Source organism: Fringilla coelebs (genome assembly GCF_963513975.1).
Source record: "Fringilla coelebs genome assembly, chromosome: 2".
Taxonomy (NCBI): Eukaryota; Metazoa; Chordata; class Aves; order Passeriformes; family Fringillidae; genus Fringilla; species Fringilla coelebs.
Window position 1 is genome coordinate 103,386,838 of NC_140029.1, and position 16,795 is coordinate 103,403,632.

The following is a 16,795-nucleotide window of genomic DNA, read 5'->3' on the forward strand; positions in this document are numbered from 1 at the left end:
ATTGTAGATGTTCAAGAGGTATTTGGACATAGTCCTGGACAACCTGTTCAAGATGAAGCTTCTAAAGGATTGGACCAGATGATCTCCAGAGCTCTCTTTAAACTTCAGCCATTGTGTGGCTCTGTGACTGACATGTGGATAATCACAGTGAGGAAAACCAGCATCTCCTTTGAGTGTTATTAATCAGGCAGGATAAAAGCTGTATGTTGCCTTTCCTCACGGGATGGAGTAAGAAATTACTCAGGCAGTTTTTGAATCTGCTGTCCCTGTAGATGAAGGTCAACACCTGGAAGCACATACCTGATGGTATCCTTTGCCTCTCAACCATAATGCTGAATTTACCCAAGAGCTGCTTTCCAAAATCCTTGTCCAAGGGATACAGTTGTTTGCAAGCAGTCAGATCATATTTTTTAAGTCTCTATCTCTATACACTGCTGTTATTATAATTAAACCATATTTACTACAGCAGTTCCAAAGCACCTGTCAGGTCTGAATTGTCATCATTCTAAGTAATGTAAGTGCAGCTCTATAGGCAACTACCAGTGTGAACAATTTACAATTTGTGCAGCATGGTTGTAAAATTTATACCTCCAAACAGCAGTATACCTCTCCCCCTTTCTCTTCAATAAGAATAATGATGTTTTTCAAATGTATGCACAGAAAAATAAATAATTTATCTCTCTGGCCCACAGAAGTTAAAGCATTTAAAACTACATAACTCAGTATTTCATGAACACTGCTGTGCTTTCTGAATGAATATTGAATTTCATGTTATCCTGGACTCTAATGTGGTAGAATACATTATAGCACTTTGTGAATTTATGACTACCTGACTTTTCCCCATACTAACCAAGACAAACTATCTTTTATTAATGGGTGAAATGCTCGGTTTTGACTCCGTGAGTTGCAAGGTTCAAGAAATCTCATTTGAGCACAGACAGAAACCTGATTCAATAAAATCAAGAAGAAATTATATTGAGGGCTTTTGTGGAAAAACTATAAAGGTCATTTCTTCGAAATTTGAGAAAGCAACTCTCTGTCTTGCATTTTGGTGTCAATCCCACAAACCACAGACATCTATTTATTTTCCAAGCAAAGAAAAATATGGGCTAAAAGAACTAATATAATTTTAATTTTTTTTCATTTCGATGTCACTCCTTTCATATCATCTAAGGCTAAATAAGTCTTTCCACTGTGAAGAATCTGACTCTGCAGTGACATGACAAAATTACATCTTGAACTGCATCTGAAGTTGAGTCACATAAATTCAAAAGAGATGAGCACTGCTTTCTGTGGAAATTGGTGCAAGCATATTGTTCTTACCTAGAGAATATTACTCAAAATATTCAGAATATGCATAATATTTTTTTCCAAGTCTAAATACCAATGTTTCCTATAAAATAATGTCATGCATGAATAAATTTTACTTTTTTCTTACAAAATTTTGTCACTGTTGGTAAATAATGTTTGAAAATTCACATCAAGATCTATTATATTAGAAACTAGATTTAACTGCTTTAATATGTTGTGCCACAGGTGGACATTTAGGATTTGGTTTTTCATTTTTTTCTGCTAACTCCTCTTCATGCCTGTATTATTCCCATAGGGAAAGAAAATCAAATTGTCTGTTTTCAATTCTCCTGCCAGGAGCTAATCAAGGAATTAGAAGCCTGGCTTGTGAATGTTGTCAGCCATGATCTCCATTCTCACTCCTAATTGCAAAATTAATGTACCACAAAGATCATTAGAATAAAATTTAAATTATTATAAGTAGCTGAGTTACTATAAAACAGTTTTATTTCATTAAACAAAACAAAGTAAACAAATAGAAAACCCCAACAAAACAAAAAAATTTTGGGAAACCAAGTGACAATGAATTTTTTGCACAAAATCATGGAGAGATTCAATTATACATACAACATGACAGTGACAGTCCTGAACAATAATTATTTTCATTGTTAAAATGAAGTCAGGAGATTAAAATTAAACAGATTTATCACTGACTCAACGAAAGAGCTGCAGTAGAAGCTGGATGTCTGAAACAGTATTTTATATTTATATCCTCCTCATGTTGCAATTTCCTGGCTGATGGTGTAAATATGGGCTTCAGCATGAACATCAGAATGCACAAGAAAACTCCTCTTCTCTGTGTGTGTGAAGCCTAACGGCATATGACATGGGAGAAAAAGATAACTTTCCTTTTCTCCCACCAGAATTTAACATTAACACAAAGCTCAATACTATTAGAATGAAATCCATGCATAATTCAATCTGTGCTGAACTCTAAATTCGTAGACTAATGATACTTTATTGATGATGAAACTAGAACCCAAAGTTCTGATTTTGCTCTTGTCTCTGTTAATTCCTGCTGTCTTTTAATCTCCATCAGAGCTGGGGAGGATTCAGGCTGGCATGGATGGCTAGACATTTATCCCAAAATTATTTTCATTATTTTCATAAATGATTGTGGGGATCTGACCTCCATTTCTTGTAGGAGCATGATGTAAGGATCAATTGATAGGGAGTTCCAGGAATGATAAAGTAAAACTATTTGCCTGGAATGATAAAAATACAAGAGAAGATTGTTTTAACATCTGGTCAGATGATATACATACAGATCATCTGCTGGGACAGAAGACACCTTAGTCCAGCCTCTACTACCCTGATGGTTTAATGAAAAGGGGAAATATCAGAGCAGCAGAATAAACCTTTCTGTATAGGCCCTTAATTGAATGTTCCTACAATGCATTCCCAACAGCCTCTCCTGCACATTTTGCACATCTCAGCTTTTCATGACTATATAACATCAAGCTCCAACCTGGAAGTGTCTTTATGAAGAACTCTGTGATAAATGGGAATTATTCACTGTGGAATTGCTGGGAAATGTGCAGAGGATGCAACAGCAGAGAATCACTGGCCTCATAGCAAAGGACAGGAAATTATAGATATCCTCTTGGATCTTTCATGTAATATTCTTCCTATGCAATGCATTTTCTAAAATACCTTGGCTACCACCAATGCTTTGGATTTTCACGGGTCTTTTTTTTTTTTTTTGCATTTATAGAAGGATTCAAAATATTTTTAAAGAGAAAAAGAGACTTTTTGATTCTCTTGAGCCAACATTTATACATTGCAATGTTTATGTAAATCAGGAAGTAAACAATCTCTGAGATGACTTCACACTCTTTTATTCCTTGTGTTAGATAGTGTTGCAAGTACATTGCATTTTTGTTCATATGGATATTTGTGTAAGCAGAGCTGAATGCCTTGCAACTGCAAGGAGGAGCAACATAGCCCATCTGGAGAAGTGAAATCAAGTGTTTGACTGGTGAATGGAGTAAAGCACCTACATAAGAGTTTGAAGGACTGAGTTGTTGCAGTGCACTGCATTGTTGAAGTGCAAATTATGGACACCAGCTTTATGTGAAACTCTTCCAAAGGAAAGGTAATTTAAGTTTCATAACTTCTTTCAGCATTCTAAAAATATTAAATGTTGTATAATTTATCAGTCAGGAGAATAGGTGAGGTCTGAAAGAAACAATTGACATTTAAACTCATTATGCTATTTACTTAGAACTCACAGTATTATTTAATACTTTGGGGGGGCATAAATATTGTCTCAGCATAATCACCAAATAAGAATTAATTTTATGTCCTAAAGCCTAGTGTTCCTAGGAAGAACTACTTTTCATGACTGTTACAGGAAAAGCATGACAATTCTTTTATTTTATAACATTCCTTAAAAGGAGAGAAAACAGATGAATCAGGTGTTCCTAAATTCTGGGATAGGCAGTAGGAGCTGTACATGTGCTAGTAAAAAGTGGTATTCACAAAGACCACTTCTACTGAGCATCCCAACCCACTCTTGTGCTCCAGCCTTGTGTTTGTGCTCATGCTTAGGCTTTCTTGCTTTCTTCTGCAATGCTTCTTCCAATCACAGTCAATCACAGTCATCTGCAGTTGCATCAGTTCCTTCCTTCTTCATCACCTGACTTTTACAAAAGCTGCTGTGGAACAGCAGAGCTCCAATCATTTAATCTGTTGACTATCCAGAGTGGCAATATGCCACGTGTTTTCTGTCTCTCAAAGCAATCACACCTTGTTTTTCTATCATAAACAAAGGGTGAGCCAGGAAGAAAAGTTATGCCTGGATTTTGCCATGCATACAGAGGTGACATAACTGAGGAAGACTCCTGCACACACAGAGACAAAAACCAGCCAGGTGTATTTACATGTCTGTGTATTTAGAAAGGACAGTGACACTATGGCAGTATTTCAAACAGAATTTATATCCAACAATCACAGAACCCTAGAATGCTTTGGATTTGAAGGGACCTTAAAATCATCTCTCTCCAACTCCTTGCCATGAGCAGGGACACCTTCAACTAGAGCAGGTTGTTCACACCCCCATCCAAATTTCTGAACACTTCCACAACTTCTCTAGGTAACCTTGCCAGGGCCCCAGCACCCTTGCAGTAAAGAGTTTTTTCCTAATGTCTAATCTAAACCTACTCTCTTTTAATTTGAAGCAATGTTTCAATAACTAGTCCCTTGAAGTAACTTTTTCTTGTACTTTTCTTGCAGATTTCCAAATATTTTGTAAAAGGATAAAGTTTATCCCAAGCTATATTTGAGATTTTTTGCTTAATGTGTTTCTTTCCACACAACTGAATCTCTTTTCTGTGTTAGACACGAACTGATGGCCAGAATCAAATTAAATATCAGCCCCATTATATTGACTTTATTTAGACTTTACATGTGAGGAAAGATTTTGGTTTTCAATTCCCATTGCAGCAATACTTATTCCACCAAAGGTGGAAGTATTTATCTTGATAATTGTGTTATTTGTTGGCTTCATTGTAAAAGTAATCCAATAACAAGGATGTGGTAGGTATTTCAGGAAGCTGCATTAAGCCTTGAGGACTGGGAAAAAAGTGAGGCTTTCTGAATTTTATCCACTTTAGTGTAGCAATGCTGAAAATTTACATGCCCCTCATTTTCTTCTATCTTTTCATTTCTTTAGCAATAGATTTTTTAAATTTATAGAAACAGCTAAGGTTACTTTCAACTGTTAATGTTTACAAGCCTTAGATCACTATATTTTCTTTTAAATGACATCTTAAAATAATTTAGGTTGACGAAGACCTTAAAATTATCAAGTCCAACTACAAACCTAGCACTGCCAGGTCCACCACTGAACCATGTCCCTAAGTGGCACACACATCTATGCACCTTCTAAATACTGACAGGGATTTTAAGTCTATCCCTTCCCTGGGAAGCCTGTTTAAGTGTTTGACAACTTCTTCTTGGGTGTAGAAATTTTTGCTAATATAAAATCTAAACCCTTTATGTTTTTAATCAATTCTTCAAACTTTTGTGGTAACAATGCTAATAGTTAGACCTCACAGCAGCTTTGCCTTCTTTAATCACCATCCTCTGAAAAACTATTAACTGCTGACCCCAATATTGCTTTGAAGATGCAGAAACGAAGTCCAGTGATTTGTCCAAGGCCTATGGGAAGCATCTCATATGAAATTCATTATCAAATAACCTTGTTTAACTTTATCTTTCTAGATATTTCTTCCTAGCCCACATTATTACCATATGAATTTATTTACAGTAAAAAGCAATGACTTGAATTACTATGTCATTCCTTAGCTACTCTGTTTCACATAGCTGTGAGTTACAGAGATGTAGATAAATCTTATCTTCATCATTGCTTTTCAAAACTCCTAATTAATATATCCACTTGCTATCATTTCCCACAGTGATAATGGTTTCTGAATGCAGCAGCACAGCATGAGATTCTGCAGCAAAGCAGTACAATTTAAATGTCCTTCTAACAGGAAAAGAGAGCTTGTCACCACTATAGAGAAGACTTATATTTACAAGTCTTCCATTTGTGACACCTTATTCTGGAGAAAAGTAGCTACTCAGAATCACATCTATATTAAACAGTAAGCTAAAAAACCTAAATTGGCAGGAGTTTGGAGTGCAGGTTTTGACAGGACGCTAAGCAGGCTCAGGGCTGATGAGAAATATGGAACTGAATTGGAGCTGAAGCTCTACAATTACCCATAAGACCACTCAGTGGCCACATTTCACACCTTGCAGGAGGATCTACCCCATCATTTTTGCAAGATCTATCAATTTTACAGTCTTTTCCATAATATTTTGAGTCTTCTCAACTGCAACTTGTGTTGTCACATCAGAATCTCTGTCTTCTTACCTTCATTCAAGTGAAGAATAAAAATTAGGGAAAAAGAAACCAATACCGAAATACCCATAAAGATGTGAACAGTGGTGGCAAAATCTCAAAGATGTAAGACTTTTCCTTAGGTTAGATACAAAATATTACATGTCAGTTTGGCCCTATTGGTACTGTCATGCTTGTCTTTCAACACAAGAATTCAATTCATGAGAAGAGCTCTGGATCCTGTAAGAACAAAAGATAAAAATACAGGTGAATTTATAATAAAGTTGTTATTGTAATGCAGGGTAAGAGGCAATGAGACCTTTTGGTCTAGTGCATACTACAGATGGATAGAAGCTTTTCTTTTGGTACTTTTATTCAATGACAGTATTGTTACATAAAGAAATATAAAGATGAATAATCTGATTTTTTCCTTGCTTTAGTGCTGTGGCAATTGTCATGACTTTTAAATTATGTTGTAAAGTCTATGTTGGGTTTACACTTCAACTTCCATTATGTATCTTCTACATGAGTATTTTAAATTCAATTGAGCATTATGGAATTTGGTATCTCCTTTCACTTATCCTCCTTTCACTGGTTTGGATCTAGTATTTTTCAGTGTAGATTTCTGTCTTGGGTAACAGGTTTTGAAATGTAGCAAGCCAGAGCAATTCTATTGAGGGGGGTTTTTTGGCATTTCAGTAAAATAAGTAACTAACGTATTCCAAAAGCTTGACTGCAGCGTATTCTTGTGAGATTGTTGCTCTCAAAGAAGTTTCAGTCAAAGCAATATTCTACATTAATGTGTATTTGGCAAACACACATTATTTTCTCCCTATATTTTGATGAGCCCTTTGGGCACATATTGCTTTGTCAGTGACTATATTCAATTCAATTCAAGGTCTTAATATTTTGTCGCTGAAAACAGAAAATAAAAAGGTACTGTAAAAAAACTCCCCACAGCTGCTACTACTTCGTTAGAGGCTGTACTTAAATCTCTTTTAGATCAAGGATCATTGACCTGATAAAGTGCAATAGAGTGGATTGCTTTTGCTTTCCATGTTGATGTCATAAAGGTGCATTAATTAAATAAATACATTAAAGGTGCATTTCTCTGTTGGTTGCTGTGGGCCCCACAAAATAAGACTATTCATATTATTGTTAGGATTGAGACCACCTAGATCAGGAGGTCATTACTTTGAACGACAGAGCTGAAGGTGTGGGCACAGATCATGGTACAAAAGAGCAGGAGCCATAGAGCTGGATGTCTGTCTCCAAATTAACAGGCCAGAAATAGGCCAGTATGGAACACACCATGAAGGCACACATTGTTCTGGCTGGTGCTCACGCTGTTGAAGTTCATTTCTTTCCTTCCTGTTCTTCAGATTTGGTTAGTGCTGAGATTACAGCCTACTTTCCTTCCTGGAGCCACTCTCTGCAGTAAAACTTCTGCTCGGATAAAGTTTTACCGCTCCAAAACTTAAAGTTTTGAACTTAAAGTTCAGAGCATGACCAATCCAATGTCCATGATTAGTCCCACTAATGACTGAGCTTGCTGATAGGACTTCTGAGGTGAGTTAAAAATTTCTTTCAGTCAGCCAAAACAAGCAGAGTGATTTCAGGGAGGCTGGACTACTTCGACTACAGAACAAGAGTTATATAAGGCTAAATTGTAAAACTCAGTACTTAAAGAAGGTGATGAAGTAGGTTTTTTTCAACATTAATGCTAAACCAAAACATAATTACAAAGTAAACTAAAACAGGAATTTAAAATGTAGTTCAAATATATTCCTGAATTCTTTATTTCTGTTCTATTAATTCCCCACTCAGTGCTCTGTTAGCAAATTAATTTTGGCACAATTGTAAAGAATAATTACTTACATTAAAGCTGTTTAGAGAAATGAAAGTTAATTTTGGGGGGAGGAATCCTTAAATTTAATCAAAAAGCAGAATAATGCAAATGTAGTAAAAGGTTAATGCACTTAGACCCATTAAAGTCGTCTAGATGTCAAAACAGAACTAAAAGAGCAAATAATAAATATATTGTTGCAAAAAAAAAATAAAAGATACTGGATAAGTGCAAAGCTTTTTCCCTATCTACTTAAAGGATTTCAGTTCTTTAGAGATGAATGCAATTAAATTTACCTAAAAGTAATAACACTTGTTATTTAAGGTTCATTTCCAGCAAAAGCAAAGGTCATACAAGCACATATAGCAGTTGTAGTTGGGAGTCTGGGCTGGAAGTAGTCTAGTTTAGCCTATTGCACAACAAAAATAAAGTGTATTAATTTTCAGTAAGTAATATTTTGGAGTGAATGTAACAATAGCATAGTTTATTGCAGTTTTTCCTTTAAAATGTAGCATAGAGTTTTACTATCCAAACCTGATTATGGCCTCTGTAAAATACATCTCAGATCCAGAAAGGGACAGAGATTTTGGTCAACTATAGATTGGGGAGATTCATGGTAAGAGATAATTCCCATGACAATTCACATTCTTATCAGCTAAAGCAGGTAAGAATTTAGGGCTTCAGAAAGCAAGATATTAGGCCAAGACATGACTATAGCACTGAAAAACAATTAATATACACATGAATTTTGTGGAATAAAAATCTACATTTTACAAAGTATTGAGAAGAGAGTAAAAACCAGCAGCAATGTTTTGCTCTGCCTGAATATTTTAAAATAAAAGAAAAGTCTTGCTTGGCCTTCTCAGTGAAAAGAGGATGTGGTAAAAATTATCAGTATATAGAAACTATACTCTTAAGCAAAAGAAATTATTTCAGTACCCATTATTTAAACAGCATCTTTTGGGATGAAGTGTATTATTTATTCAATTTATTCCAATGTCTGCTCCAATTCTTCTTAAAAAAGCCCCAATTAAAACCATTTTTTTCAAATATAAGCAAAGCAAAACTAGAAGCACCTCTCTTTGGGTTTCATTGTCTTTATTTTATAATAAATATCTTTTTATTATGTTAAAACAATAGAAGGAAAGAGTACAAAAAAGGGTAAAAGAAGATGCTGGTAATCAAAGGAAGATCTTCAAAACATAATTCAGTGTCCACTGAAGACAGTAGAGTTGCAGACAATAAAAATGATTTTTTTTTTTTATAAACATATATCTTAGTGGTCATTCATATTCCTTTAATTGCTCTGGTTTTTTTTCTTAATAATAATGTGTTCAGACACCTGTCTAATATTTTATAGCAAGTTAAGGTATATGACAGTTTATAATCTCAGAAAGATTGTGACTTTATTATCTATTATCTATTATCTATTATCTATTATCTATTATCTATTATCTATTATCTATTATTTATTTACTAATATTTCCTAGTATTTTAAAATATTTTTTGAACTATAATTCAAGTTGCCATGGTATTTCACTTCCAAGATGAGTTTTCATTATGTGGAACTGGTGGAACTTCATTTCTTCTTTAAGAACTTCTCTTTACTTTTGTGCAATTGACTTAATTTATTCTTGCAGCATTCAAGCAAGCTTGTTAAGTCCTTCATTACTGAAAAAAAGAAAGCAACTTTTTCTTTTCACTTTCCCCCTCTCTCCCCACATTTAAATGCTGTCTGCTGTGAATATCTTGCTGCTCTGGAAAGATTTCTCTTGAAGCCATGAAAGAAAACTCTTCAGGCTTGAAAGACTAACAGTCACAGCTATTGTTCCTGATCTGTCAAAGCAATATCTCAATGGTGCAAAAACTTCCATCTGCATTAGAAATCCATTAGCCAGTGAACTTTAGTGGCACAGCAAGCATAATGGCTGGATGAGCTTCTGTACTACTTTGCCTGTTTTCTTTACTTCCTATTATACACATGATGGTTAAAATACTGACAAAGCATGAATGTGTACTTTATAGAGTATATCCTCTAAAATTTTGGACCAAGGCTAAAGGTTATGATGCATTATTAATGGCAACTGCAATGAAAAGACATTAAAAAAGTATTAAGGGTTCCTCTGCCTCCACCCCTGAGCACAATGATGACTCAGGCTCCCTTGGAACTCCTCAGGCTTGATTCCTGAGTGCTGTGATGAGTAATCTTGGTCATCTCTTGGGCTGGAAAGTTTTTCCCCTTCAATGCAGAATGAAACAATCTGATGTGTCTTAGCTCTCTTGAGCTGCATAGGATGGAGGGAACCGCAAAGTGATTTTCAGAAAACACAATGAAAGTGCAAAATTAAAGTCTTTAACACCTAAAACCTTTTAGTTAAGGTTCCATACTTTGCTGCTAATGATTGTGCATCAGGAATAGTTCATTGTTCATAAAGGAATACTTTTACAGATGACATAAATATTAAACATCAAATGATTAGTGGACTGGAGGCAGAGGAAGGGGCAAGTAGATGATTTCCTCTTTGCATTTCCATTTAAGAGCTGGATTCTAGACACTGTGACAAGAAAAGAAAATGGCAAGATTTTAGTTTGGTCCACAATGCTCTAATTTTTTTTAAAACCTCCACAAACAGTCTCAATCCCTCTAAAAAAACTCATAGTCTTGCAAAGCTTTAAATCAATTGTTTCCTTTTTTTTTTATACAAACATCAAATTATTTTTAAAATTTCTAAAAGTATATGAAAATAATCATTGCTACTGAAAATATCTATGTTGAAAGAAATGCACTAGGACAGTGACATTAAGTTCCATTGATATAAGCAAGGATAAATAGATGAGATTCACTACCTGGTCCTTTCACCTATGGATTGTTGATGTTTACAGGTGCAAGGACAAATGTTATGATGAACAGATATTAAGTATAATTTGGTCATTAGCTTTTCATGTCAATGTTTTTGTGGTTTGTATCAGTTACATTATTAGTACAGTAATTCCGTCTGCTTTAAAAAATATGATTATGTATTTTACATAATTTAGCTCTTTACATAGTGTATAAAGATATACTTTCTAAAAGCATATATGGCAAGTGGCAAGTTGTGTCTGTTTTGGACAAACAGAGCTCTCCAAACCATTAGAAGTGTACCATGGAACTGTGGTCAACTGGATTTTAACTTGCAATGCCAAGGGAAACAAAGCATGCTGTACTTTGCCACTACATCAGCCTAATTCTAGGAGACACACATTATGTGATTAAATATCTGAATGCTGGAAAAGTGTAGAAATAATAGCTACACATGCACTTCAGGAGCTGTCACTGGAAGGGCTGACATTTCATAGACACTAGAGTGAAGAGACCGAGTACTGATCCATAAAATTAGAGCAAATGAATTGAAATTGATGGACCCCAAAAGGTTCAGTGCTTCTGCCTTAACTCTTTCCAATGACTTTTGGCTGAGAAAGTGCATTGACTTTAATACCTACTGTAAGTATGGCTGCATTTAAATTTTAATCATTCTATCCATTTCATAGTTTCATGCTGTCAAATTATGTTAGACAGTATAGCTGATGATAAATCTAAACCATTCCTTTCTTGCTTTCAGAGATGCCCTCAATGTCAATGGTTACGTACAAGCAGAAGTGACAAGATTGAGCTGTGCAAGGTTATCTTTTAGACTACACCTAAGAAACCAAAAACTTCCCATGAGACATGCCTGAAATGAAATCTCCAGTGCTCAAATTTGTTACTCCTATTCCCTTACCTGATATAAAATTCTAACATTAACAGGTAAATAATGTGTCCAAAAAGCAATGGAGCTGGGGAAGGGTCTGGAGTATAAGTCTGATGAGGAGCAGCCAAGGGAGCTACAGTTGTTTAACCTGGAGAAAAGGAAGCTCAGGAAGGACCTGCTCACTCTCTACAACTGCCTAAAAGGAGGGTGGAGCCAGGTGGGGTTCAGCTCTTCTCCAAGTAACAAGTGATAGAGCAAGAAGAAAAGGGATATTAGTAAAAATTTCTTCACTAAAGTTTTAACAAGCATTGGAAAAGGTTGCCCATGGAAGTGGTTGAGTCAGCACTCCTGGAGGAGTTTAAAGGCCATGTCTATGTGGCTATTAGGGACATGGTTTAGAGGTGGGCTTGGCAGTGCTGGAGGAATGGTTAGGCTCAGTGATTGTAAGGGTCTTCTCCAACCCAGAGGTTCCATGACATATGCAGCAGACACTGGTGTGTACATGCACACATATAAGTATATACATATATATGTTTGTATATATTTGCTTTATTAAACCATACTGTGCTTTGTGTCAAACTAAAGGTCAGCATGCTGTGGAAAGGTTCATGCAATCAAATTTCTTAAGTCTAGTAGACATTTAGTAAATTTGTAAAGTGTGGTTGTCTTGTGAACTGCGTAAGAATTTCACACATATTTTTCCCATCTTCAACTGAAAATAGGAAATATGTCTTTAGAGGATCACTGAATATGTTGGAAAGGAACCTGGAAAGATCATCTGGTCCACCTTTTGGTGGGAAAAAGAGTTTAGGTGAGATTGCCCAAAATCCTCCCCATCTTGAAAAATTCCAGTGACTCTGCCACTGTCCTGGGTAGGTTGTTCCAGAGAGTGTCTGATTTTATAGTAGAAAATTAGTTTGTTATTTTGAGATGAAACCCCTCCCAGTGCAACGTGTAGTCATTGCCCCTTGTCTTCTCCATGTGTTCCTCATGAAACTGCCACCCTTTAACTACTGACTGTTGGGAGGAAAGGGTTAAAACCAGAAGATTTGACAAGGAGGGAATAGTTTCTCTCAAAGCGACCTTAGAGGTGGGAATGCTAAGAACGTCAGTGTGGGAAAACTCAATTTATGACTTGAGCATTCATCCTCTGCCTGTTTTGAGAAGCAGAATTCCAGTGTAGAGATAACACCCTCTCACAGACCTGGCTGAGCCTCCTGCTGGGAGACAGAGAGATCAGAAAAGCACAGCCTTGAGATGAACTTCTTGGGGACTGAGCCCTTTGATATACTGGGGCAGGTAGGGCCCCCACCCTTCTGTCCCGTGGGATGAGCAGAGAATAATGGAGCCAGTGTCCCTGTGTGTCCCTGTGTGTCCCTGTGTGTCCCTGTGTGTCTGTGCTGCCCAGCATCACTGGTGAGGTAATTAAATAAATCTACTCTTTGCATTTCACTGTGGCTTGGCTGGTTACTGCACGTGGAGATTCACACACCAGCCTACTGTGATGAGATGCCCCCTACAACCTTCCATCTGTTCTCACAAAGTAAGTTCCCCAGTCCTTTCATCATCTTTGTGGCCTTCCTTTGGATCCTCTCCAATCCAAAATAAATTATTACTATTGGTTTAAGTAATATTTCTAAATATCTAAAGCTGAATATGAAATGAAGAATAAGCAGAAAAGTTATTTTTCTGCGGAAAAAAATGTCCATTTTATTTAAATTAAACTTAAAATGGGATCTCATATAAGGAATTTTAATGAACTGGGACAAATATTTCCCAGCAAAATTGGGAAATTTGCAAACTAAATGCCTTACTAAAATGTTTCTATTCCAATTTGCTATTTTTTAAAGAGTATGTTTTAAAATCCTTGTTCAATCTCATTTATAATAAGAGAAACTCCAACTAAAACAGAACTACAAATTCACACAAATTACTGTGGGGAAAAAATTACTATTCCTTTTCACATTAAAAGCAATAAATGCACTGAAAGATAAATTGATTGTGCAGTGTCCCATGAGAAGTCTGAGAGAAGCAAGAATTAAACCTGCATTTTAGTCTATGACCTTAGCTGTAAAAATATGCAGTCTTGAAACTATATAATTATTAATACAAATGACAAGTTAATTACAGCTATACTCTCCTCACCACAGTCATCCTTTTGTGTCTCCATTGAGAAGGAAAATGCTAGTTGAGTCTGTCTGAGAATGTCATTCACTTTTATGGACTGTTATTTCCTCTGTGTCTTTTAAATCTAATTGTCAAACAGCTCAGTTTCCTTTGTTGAGAACCTCAAAAGCAGTTTGAATGACACTATCAAGGGCAGCAGCAGCAGTTTAGATGTTGAAGTTTATATTGTGCTGCACACTGGTGACTGAAGACTAGACTGAGACAACAAAGTGTATTCTCTTTCACGTAAACCCAACTTTGATTTTACAGGTTGTTTCTTCTCGGTTCAGACACAGAAAACACAATTACATGATGACAGCTAATTGCTACACATGGTTTTGCTTTCAGCTGAGCTAGTTTAACAGAGCACTGTGGATTACTTTGGGTAGAATGACCACAAGGTCAAAATAAAAGATATAGCCAGTATTGCAGTGCATCTAAAGAACACATTACAGAGCACCATGAACAATGGGAAGTGACAAGAACAAGTGCATATTTCTGTAACTTTCCTGATGGCTGACTCCAGCTGCTCTTTCTCTGGAGTGCATAAGGTTCTGTGTGTATTATAGACAGGAAAAGCGCATTTAGCACTAAGGTAACAATAGATGACATTGCTATGTTGTGCAGAAATGGCTGAGTATTATAGAATTTGAAAGAATATTAGATGGTTAGGTTTCTGAAAGTCAGGATTTAACCAGAACTCACTGCCTTATGGCTTCTGATTTCTTCTCCTCCATGTTTACCACCCTTCCTGCAGGATTGTCACCTTGGAGAAAAGTCATCAAAGAGGTCTCATGTGCCTGTGTGATGCTGAAATCTATCACCCAGTGTCTTCCTAAAGTTGAGGAGAAAAGTTGGGTCTTCTGAACTACTTCTGAAAGCACTTTATTAATTAGTTTGGGGAAGAATTAAAGGAGAGCAGGATCAGAACTGGAAGAGGTTGTACTGAAACAAACGGAATTGTAAAGTCTTCTTCTCAGAGGATGAAGAGAAATATGAAAACGAATATTGGGGGGGGGGGGGGTGGCTGTTGGAAGTTCCTAGAAAATTGGATTATTTCCAGTTAACCTCAATGGAAAACAAAAGCTGTCTACATTAACTGCCTGAAACATTAACCATGAAATCCTTTTTGTTTGTCTTCAGTCACGGTTCGGTTCTTAGTCTTTGTATCACACACGAGTTGAGAGCTTTAACACTTATTACAAGTATTTTTCTATTATGGTCAATGTCTTGGCCATATTGTTTGTGATTTAGTGTCAGGACTAGTTACACTTCATGGGAAAAAAGGTTGCAGAGAGTGGGTTTTGAAAGAAACTTTCCCTGTTAAGGAAGCATTTTCATATCAGCCTCTATGTCTCTGGCTTTGCGGGTTCCTTACTATAAACACAGTCTTGCACTTTAGATATTTTTCAGGAGCCAATTTCATTTATCTCCTGAATTTTTCAAATGGTCAAACAGGGCTTTAGAAAGATTCATCTTTGCATCTTTAAACAAAAACTAAAATATATGTGATGCTCCATTTTACATCTGCTATTCAAGCAATAATTAGTTATCAGAATGAATGCTAAAGGATACAGAAAATAATGCAAAAAGTGGACAGCAGGATGGTTAATTATTACTATTATTATTATTCCTCCCATGTAGATTTATATTTAAGGGTTTTTACCCGTTGTGCATAAAATGCACTTTTGTTGGAGATGTGGTTTGCAATTTTTTTCATTTGTTTCTGAGATTCTTTCAAAAACATGCAGAAAATACACCATAAAAAAAGGTGTCTTGGATAGTTTTTTTTCCTTACTCTGGTTTAAATACTATTGTGCTGCCTACTTTAGTCTCTCAGTAAGATATAAGAGGAAATTATAACAACTAAAGCACCTTATTTCCACAGCTGTTTGGGTTCATTAGAGCCAATAACAGATATGCATTATTACATCCATAAACAAACTGGAATTGGTCAAGAATTCACCCAATTAACACACAAAACAATTAATGTAGACATCCTTGTAAACACACTATTCTCTACTATCAGTTTCATATTCCAGACATATGAAATCTACCTTTATAAACTGACCAGTGTTTGTAATAAGTAACTATAATTTTTTAAGCCTTAATAGTTTAAATATGTTATCAATCAAATTTCAATTATTTGCCAAAATCTTATCCAATAACTGGGGGCAGAGACAATGGTTTATGCCTTTTTTTATTTGTTTAGCAGCTTGTTTTTCTTTCTTTGTTTTAAGGGAAAGGGTAGGCTTATAATAATTCTTATTCATTTTACTATGTCATTGACCAGAGACTAACATTATTCTGGTTTTGCATTGGGTTTTTTGTTAGTATTTTAAAAAATTACAAAGTAGTCATGTAAGATCTTATTACATCAGACACTATATACATAGCTCACCTTACTGCTGTAGAGAGGACTGAAATAGACATTTCTATCTGCTAAGAGAGTTAGTTCTAAGAAAAAATTTTGCTTAACTTCTTAAAAACCTATATGACCCATTTCCTTTTCCCACGTGTCTTTGAAGTGGTTTGTTGAGTTTTGGGTTTTTTAAGCATATGATACTATCTATCAAATAATAATACAAATTATTAGCTGAAGAATAAATTCTAGAATAAATTTTCAGAGATTTTTCTTAAGAAAAGAGTCCCCCAATCCTTCATCATGTTCCTTAGCTTTTCCCTTCCATTTAAATTTGCAATGCAGATATTTTGATCTGAACAAATCAACACCTCTGAAGGAAAAAGCTCTTAATCACTGACACATACCCAATAAAAATAATATTAATAACAGGTAAAGTCTGATACTTTGAAAATATTTTAGTTTTGAAACCTTTGAATGACCAATTTAACTGAAAC